This window comes from Labeo rohita, unplaced genomic scaffold (assembly GCF_022985175.1).
Source record: "Labeo rohita strain BAU-BD-2019 unplaced genomic scaffold, IGBB_LRoh.1.0 scaffold_466, whole genome shotgun sequence".
Classification (NCBI taxonomy): Eukaryota; Metazoa; Chordata; class Actinopteri; order Cypriniformes; family Cyprinidae; genus Labeo; species Labeo rohita.
The window spans coordinates 37,493-46,054 of NW_026129386.1; the positions used below are offsets into that span (position 1 = coordinate 37,493).

Below are 8,562 nucleotides of genomic sequence, written 5' to 3' on the forward strand. Positions count from 1 at the left end.
TTACCAAGATCTGACAAACACGAGCGAGTCAAGGCTCCTGTTGCTCTGGTACTGCTTTCCCTGTGATTCACCCATGGATTCACCACACATACTACAGAAGAGAGACACATCTATACACGTTAAAAACCTAATTAACAACTAGTTGTTCAGTTCAGTTTCGCACACATGCATTAAAGCCAGAGTCTGACCCGAGCTTTTTCCCCCTTCTCCCAAAACAGCTTATACTACTATTTCAGCTATTCCGTTTTGTATGTAATGGCAAAGTGATAACATTTTGTTTCATTTTTTTTTTAAGTTAGTTTAGAAAAACGTTTTCTAATGTTTTGTTTCGTTAAATATTCATTTTTGTTTTAAAAGTTACAAACAACGGCCAGCGGAAGACTGTTCTGTTTGATCCATTTGCCTTTTCAAATCATCTCGATTTGCCTAAACTAAAATCTCTAGATGTAAAACAGTTCAAGTGTATAACAATACTATTTTAAACGTTAAACCTAGGTAAATGTGCGCTATTAGGCACATATCCAAACGTTTGTGTGGAGAGTGAAAGCTGAAGTGTGCTTTGACATGGAGCCAGTGCAAACACTTGATTTTTATTTTTTTATTTTTTTTTAGTGGAAACAATTTAAAAACAATTTGCACTTTTAAAGGTAAGAGTAATACATCATTCGGAACTGTAAAGGGTGTACTTTTATTTGTGTGCAGTCACAATATTAACAAACGATACAAACAGAGCTTTTATAAAATCAAGCTTTCTGCCGTCTCGTTCTTGAACGCGGATCACTTCCAGCTGCAATGAAGGCACTAAACGCCGTCCGAGTCGCGAAAGCGAAAGTGAAGTCTCATGTTGTTTTCACCAGTGTGGCAATTTTTTTTCATCACCATAATTAATGGATGCCTAAATTGAAAAATAAGGAGAAACCTAAAACAGGCCCAATGCCCAGCTGCGTCTGAGCTATGGCTAGAAAATTGTCCTAAAGCCCTGCTCTAGGGTCGTAAAAAAGTTGGGGCCCGTCGGGAATGGGCTGAAATGCAGGGCTTTTCACTGCATAGCATTTCTGTAAAGGCGGTTGTCAGTCACTAATGTTACCTGCATTTTTCAGAAGGTAATGCAGTTGTCGAATGCGGTTGTCATTCCCGTATTTTACTTACTTATGTGTGTACAGAATGCTATTAAGGAGTAAAAGTTGAACTGACAACCGAACTTAGCTGCAGGATGCATGTGGCCAGAACGGTCGCAGAGAGGACAGAATAGATGCAATAACAAGAAATACTGTACGGACACAGCAAATTCATTGTTCATGATTCTCAAAATATAAGAAGAAAAATCGAAATATTGGTGTCGAAATATTCATATAAACCTATGAATGTGTTTCTGAGAGTAACTCTGGTTTTCAGAAATGTTTCATCTTTACAATGAGACTTTTCAGAAGCACTCTCCAACTTCACCTCAGCACCAGACGCTAGTCAAACAAGCACAGAAATGGTACAGGTGATGAGGAGTTTCAGTAGAACAACAGTGAACTGCAGTCAGATGAGATGTTGTCAGGTCATATGTCAGTAAAAATGAATTTTCCTGTTCTGTCAGCTGTTATACTGTGCTGGTAGTGCGTACTCTTCAACTGCATGCACAAATGTGGTGGCAGTGTCATTTCATATCAAAGAACGAAAGAAACTACGAGCATGTAGTGGTAGCTAAGTAGTAGTAGCAGTTAAGTCATGTTCAGCAGCAGATCTCAAAGAAATAGCAGCCAAAATAAGCTAATAACCCAGCTGCTGTGATGTCTATAAGTCAAAGAAAAACTACAAAAAATAAAATCAATTACTTTTACAGCTCTAAGGGTTAATGTATGTTTAATTATAGAATTTAGTTTTTTAATAACTTCATTCAATTCAGACACATTTCAAAAAGGCCAGTGATAGAAGATTGCATAGTTTAAGTCCTAAAACATTTTGTGATTATAAAAGTGTACCTAACATGATCTTAATTTAACAATATACTCTGTAAGGAAGTGTGGCATTTATGGTCTGAGATGAATATAAAAACGAATGTGTATGTGTTCTTAGATATTTGTCTGGGTCTCACAAGGAAATATCCATTTTTGATCAGTAGATATCTCTCTCATAAATGCAAACGAATGTGATGTTCTTTATTTAATCGAAAACAACTCCAACTGGTATAAACACAAGCATTCACTAGAGTGTCCGTGAATTGCGATCAGCACCGGTGGCTGTGTCGGAGCCACAACACGCTGCAGATGTGTGCAGTGTAAATAGGGTAAGAGATTTATTTATTATACAGTGTAGATAGCTTCAACGGTGCATGTGCATAATACTCACAGAGACTGAAGTCAGTGATTATGTTCTTTGCTAATGTAAATGTTTTTTGCTCGTTTTTGTAGTTGCTTTTTGAATAACTGAGAAAATGTAAGCATTATAATTAGTAACTTCCAATTTTTATTTAATTGTTGTCATGTTAAATCCAAATTCAGTCATATTAAAAACATAAGGCTCATTTTAGCCTCATGCTGGTGTTGGTTCACTTTCTGGCAATGAAACCAAGTAAATAATTTAATAAATTAGCACGATAATATTGTGTATCTGCAATCTCAAAGGTTGACAATAGGACAATATGAAAATTGAGCACATCACACTAACACCGTTTAAACAAAACTAATTAAATAAAAGAAAAAAAGTTAATTAAGTAATATCTTGACCATATACAGATTATTCAGATTGTAGAGGTGGTTTTAGAAAGGTGTCTATTACTTGACTTCTTGGTATTATACCATACTTACTGATCAACAAACTTTGTGTAAGCATTTCCTTAAAGCACTTCTTCCCATTGACTCCTTTCCAGTTTATTTGTTTGGCTACTGCATGTGAGAAAAGCCTTGAAAGTATGTTCCATGTGACTCTTTTGGTGTTTTGTCCTCCAATAGCACCCAGAGCAGATATCTGAAAAGACAAAAACACATTATATAAAATTAGTTATTTTCAGTTAGAACAGAGTATATATAGTTCTGCTATATATAGTTATTCCTTCTTGGTGCAAACGGGCCTTTAATCTTTAGCAAGCTTTTGTTATTGGGGATGCTGGTATGCTGTTCACCACAGTGATCATGGACATGTTTTCCATGACACATCAGTCACACACTATCTTTAATCAGTAGCTTGAGGTGATAAATTGTTTGTGCTTAAATGACACATACACTGCTAGATGACTATGTCAAGACAGGTATACTGTTAAGGATGCTTAGTGTGAAGTTGTTTTAATAAGCATTTCTCCAGAAAAGCTGCAACCCATAATCAGCCCTAACAAACAGCATGTTTTGAACAGCACTAGCTGTAATTTTATCAGACACTCATTATTATCAATATTTAATTATACAAAGCGGCATTCAAATAGTTTGAATTACTCAACTAAATTAAAAAAAAAAAAAAAAAAAAAAAAAAAAGAGACTTACCCTACTATTTAGAGTCCTGGTTCTCTGGTGGAAATCTGAAATGGAGACACATTGTTATAGGGTGTTGCTGGACAATTTCTCAATTAAGTCATTGTATACTGTCTAGCCAACCATGCTGAATTTCACTCTCAATGCATAAGTCAATCATCTCAGTTAATCGTAATCTCACAAACTTCAAAATTAACACAGCTTCATCCACATCAAATTATCTGTTATCACATTATCATATCTTTTAAAGTACTGGTTCTTCACTAAATTAAATATAAATTAATGTTAAAACACAATGGGCTGGTTTCACAGACAGGGCTTAGATTAAGCCAGGATTAGACCATCGTTCAATTAGGACATTAAAGTAATTTTTATAAATGTGCCTTATAAAAGATATTACTGGTGTGCATCTTGAGATGAAACAAGGCCACTAACGTACAGTATTTCAGGATCAATCAGTGCAGGTTTTTTCAGTTGAAACGGCTAAGACTTGCATTTTAGCCTGGGAATAGGCTTAGGCCTTGTCTGTAAAACTGGTGAAATATATAAATATATCTTTATTTGAGTCAAGTTTTGTTGTTGTACATTTAAGTACAGTATTTTATTTTTTTTTTTTTTTTATTTAATATTAATATTTAAGTTTTTATTTAACTTTTAGTTAAACACATTTTAATTTAATCATTATTTAAGTTTTATTTTTATTTATTTGTTTGTAAGCACAGTGCAGTGTTAATATTCAAACTGTTAAAGTGGCTGACAACAAAAAATATTCTTATTAGGAATAAAACTGCCTCATTTTTTTTAACTGTGAAGAGCTGTAGCTGAATAGTTAGGCATACTACGCAACTGTATTTTAATGTTGGTCATTATGGTGGTAACGTTACTTGGAGATAAATATTTTCTGAGGTGGTACTTGGTATAAAAAGTTTTATACCACTGTTTTAAAGTAAGATGTTCCGATTTTCAGTAAAAATAACAGTTCATTCTACATAATTTATCAAAGCACTTCTGCTATTACTACCTGTTCTGTGAGAAGCAGGACAATGATAGAGAAGCACTTCCACTGGTTGCAGTCTGCAGATTATATCCTACATTTATGTGTGGAACTCTGAATGGATAAAATATAGAAATCCCTTTCATTTAAAAAAAAAAAAAAATCTAACCATTTGGAAGTAGAATGCCGTCCCCCCCTTAAAATTCACTCCCTGGACTCCATCCCCTGTGATTTAAAATTGTTGAGCTTTAAAATTTTTGACAAATATATGAAATAGGGGTGGGCGATATGGCAAAAATATCATCACGATTTTTTTTTTTTATCACGATTCACGATTTTATCACGATTCTATGTCTTGTTGGTTTTACTATTTTGCAAGTTGTCTGAGCAGTACAGCTAAACTAATTTTTCTTTTTTTAAAAACAAGGCCTTTCAAGGTAACAAACTATATATATAAAAAATGGCAGATATTCAGGCCAAAGTGAGAGAAAATAAAAATCTTTGTCATCATTTTATCTTTGTTATTAAAAAATGAGAAAAAGATACAAATTAAAAATAAACATAATACAAATAAAACAAAAAGTACTTTGTTTTTCAGGTACAGTAGGCATATTTAGCAATAGCATTCAAGAAATGGAATTAACAAATATAAAAAGTAAAACACTATTTACTTAAACACTATAAACATCAATTGTAGCCTACATTGATTCTTATTAAAGCAAATTTGTTAAAGTTCTTCAGTCAAGAGCATGTTTATACCATCATTTACTCACTCTCAGGTTGTTTTAATGAGTTTTCTTGTCTATTTGATCATTTCTATTACTAAATTCAATGGGGACCAGCTACCCACATTCTTCATAATATCTTATTTTGTGTTTAGCACAAGAAAGAAATTAATACAGGTTTGGGGCAACATGTAAGTGAGTAAATAATGACAGAATTAAAATTTTTGGGTAAACTATCCCTTTACTGACAAGCTGCAGCATGTTTAGTACTGTGGCTTTAAGAGCTGCACCTAATATACAGGCACACATTCTATTTTTCTCTCAATTGTTTACTTTCACATTAGACATAAGCAACTGTGTTTATATGTAAACATTTGTGTGTTTTGACATACATAACTTAGTTCAGTAATTAGGCGCTATTTGACAGGCTTTTAGTGTGCGCACGCTTCAGGTGTACACGCAATGGAAAAGCCCACATCAGAACAGCGCACATTTGAAATGTTTAACCGGCAAGACTTTAAAGCAAAAAATGTACTTTTGTGATTGTGAATAAGTGCAGTGTACCATGAGTGTAACTCTACTGCTGAATTAACACTCATGTGAATGTATGTGGCATTGTACAGTATAGCAATTGTACAGTTTTGGGGGTTCTGGTTAAAGACTGGACTCTGTGTGTTTACTGAAGGCTGAGATTGGGTCCCAGATAGCAAGAGAGCAGGTGAAAACCATTGAATCAATGTTAAACATTTTTTGCACCCTCAATTAATGTTGAAAAATTAATGTTGAAAAAAAATGGACATTTCAGCAAACCACCATTACTGTGATCAGTGATTGCTTTAGTTCGGTTCTTGATTCTTGCCTTTCATTGAGTCAATTCTTTTTCTGTGCTACAATAGTGTTTCAATGCAAACACTTATGCTATTAAAAAGAGATGTTTTAAAATTAATTTGAAGTAGATTACTTTTTGTGTGATGGGTGTCAAGCTGCAATAAAGTTGAGAAACAATACTGAATAATATTGATGATCTTTCATTACTGATGTAAATGTTCTGTATCAAAAATCTGTGGCAACACACAGAAAGATTTAGACATCAACACTCAACATACAAACCTCAACAATGGTGACAATCATCAGACTAATTCAGATAAACAGATCAACTGCAATGCATGCAGGGAATCATGAATGAGTTTTTACTATGTTGATACCCAGCATGCATTTCTGCATAAACTTTTCTTTTTCTGATTGTCACCATTGTTGAGTTTCACATGCTTTCTTGATGTCTTTTTCAGCTGATTGTCACCATTGTTGAGTTTCAAATGCTGATTCTTGATGTCTAATGGATTCAGCCATTTAAAGATTTTGTTGCATTCTCTGTTGACTCAAAGTAGTATGTTTCTCTGTTAAAAAAAAAAAGTGTTTAATTTGTGAATACCAAATCTCAGTCTCTATGTATCACATCTTATTAAAAATTGCAGTATCACATATGTTAAAAAAAAACCAATTACACTTGTGAGCAATTATTTATATAATGATTACACAATGATTACAGTCATCATCATCAGATCCCAGTGGATCATAGTTTTCATTGTCTCAAACAATGCATTTTAGCACAATGTTATGAAAGACAAAGAAAATCTAACATTAAAGTACAAAGAGTCAAGAGCCCAACTAAAGAAAACTCTGATCACAACAATGGTGGTTTGTTGAAATTTCAAAAATGTTTCAACATTAATAGCAGGAGAAATAGTTATATTAATTCAATATCATTAACATTGACAATTCAACTACTTTTAACATTGATTCAATGGTTGCTTGGGGGTAGCGCTATTAAAACTTGTTGTGACCCAGTTCAGGGCTAGCTATAAGTTACTATTTGGTTGAGATTTGGGCCAGTTATGGCTCATGTGTGGCTCATGTCTGTAGTCCAGATCTGGGCCACACAAGGGCCGTAATTCTTGCTACATTTGGGCCGAGTGTAACTGTTTTTTGGCCCAGAACTGGGCCAGATGTCAATTGCTATGTGGGATTACAGTACAATGCCATGCATTTACATGAGTGTTAATTCAGCAGTAGAGTTACACTCACGGGACACTGCACACAATTCACAATCACAAAAGTACATTTTTTGCTTTAAAGTCTTGCCGGTTAAACATTTCAAATGTGTGCTGTTCTGATGAGGGCTTTTCCATTGCAGGTACACCTGAAGTGGCAGAACTGCTAATAGAATAGCACGATACTACAATATTTCTCGAAAAGCAGATCGTGGAGACATTTTTGATCCACGATCAAAAATCATCATATCGCACACATATCATATTTTATAAATATATTTTGAAGTAAGGATCTGCAGGAGGGCGTATAGCTTAAGCATTAACATTAACATTAACCCATCACTAAAATGACCACACGTTAAACTTTGACAGTAAAACTTAATAGAAGCAGTTAAAATGAGTCAATTACATATAATTACAGACCCGTGGATTGTTTGCTTTGTGTTAGCATGCCCTTTGATAACATAAGAACTGGCTAACATTACAATTCAGTACCTTACTGAAATTCCAAACTTTTTTAGTTTAAAGAGTGCACGACATAATCAATGAGAAATTAATTTAATAATATAACAGTTTGGTCACACTGTCACTTACCTTGGTGAAGTTTATGGCTCTGACGATGTAGTACCGTGTCGATCGTGACTACAACTCCAGAAAATTTTGTGCGCTTGTTTCCACAGCTACGGGGCTATGAATAGAAAATGAATAGAATCCTGTTAACTCTGAAGAATTTTTTTGGGGGCATTTTGCCTAATATTATTATTATTATTAAGAAAGGGGTCGGGTCGGGATTTGAACACCAGACACATTGTGTCAGACTTTCCCATTCATTTTCTCTACAATTCTACCACCAAACCTTGTGAAACTTGAAAAAGACAAAGTCTTGGGCATTCAGAGGAAGTATAAATAGAAATTTTCCTGTAAACTCTGAAGATATTTGAATAATGCATGTATAAATGTGAAGAATTCATTTTCTGTAAAATTCTACACTAAAACCTCATGAACACAGATAGAGATGGTTGTTCAGAAAAATAATTTATTGAAATGTTCATGTTAACTCTGAATATTTGCTCCTTTTTTTCTACATGCATTTGAATGTAATATAAGTGTATCTTCTATAATGTACAATATAAATACGTTTTGTAAATACTTTTCCCCTGTTTTTGGGCACATTTAATTTTTAACCTTTGAAATATTGATGTTCGTCAGCTTTTTGGCCGCTTTGTGTCTCCGTACCGTAATTCCACTAATAGACGTGCAGCGGAATCCAGATGGTGTCTGGCTCGACCGGATGTTCGCAGATGGCGGTTCACTTGACGGCGGTGTAATCGTGCAGCAGT

At 34.2% G+C, this 8,562-nt stretch overlaps 1 long non-coding RNA gene across 1 annotated transcript; it reads right to left on the reverse strand.

Annotated features, from left to right (window-relative positions):
- Positions 1-2,835: 2,835 nt before the first annotated feature.
- Positions 2,836-8,306, reverse strand: LOC127160825 (uncharacterized). The gene is made up of 3 exons (XR_007826857.1): positions 7,817-8,306; positions 3,465-3,499; positions 2,836-2,955 (listed from the first exon to the last, which is right to left on the reverse strand). It is a non-coding gene; the product is annotated as an uncharacterized LOC127160825 (long non-coding RNA).
- Between the last annotated feature and the right edge of the window lie 256 nt (positions 8,307-8,562).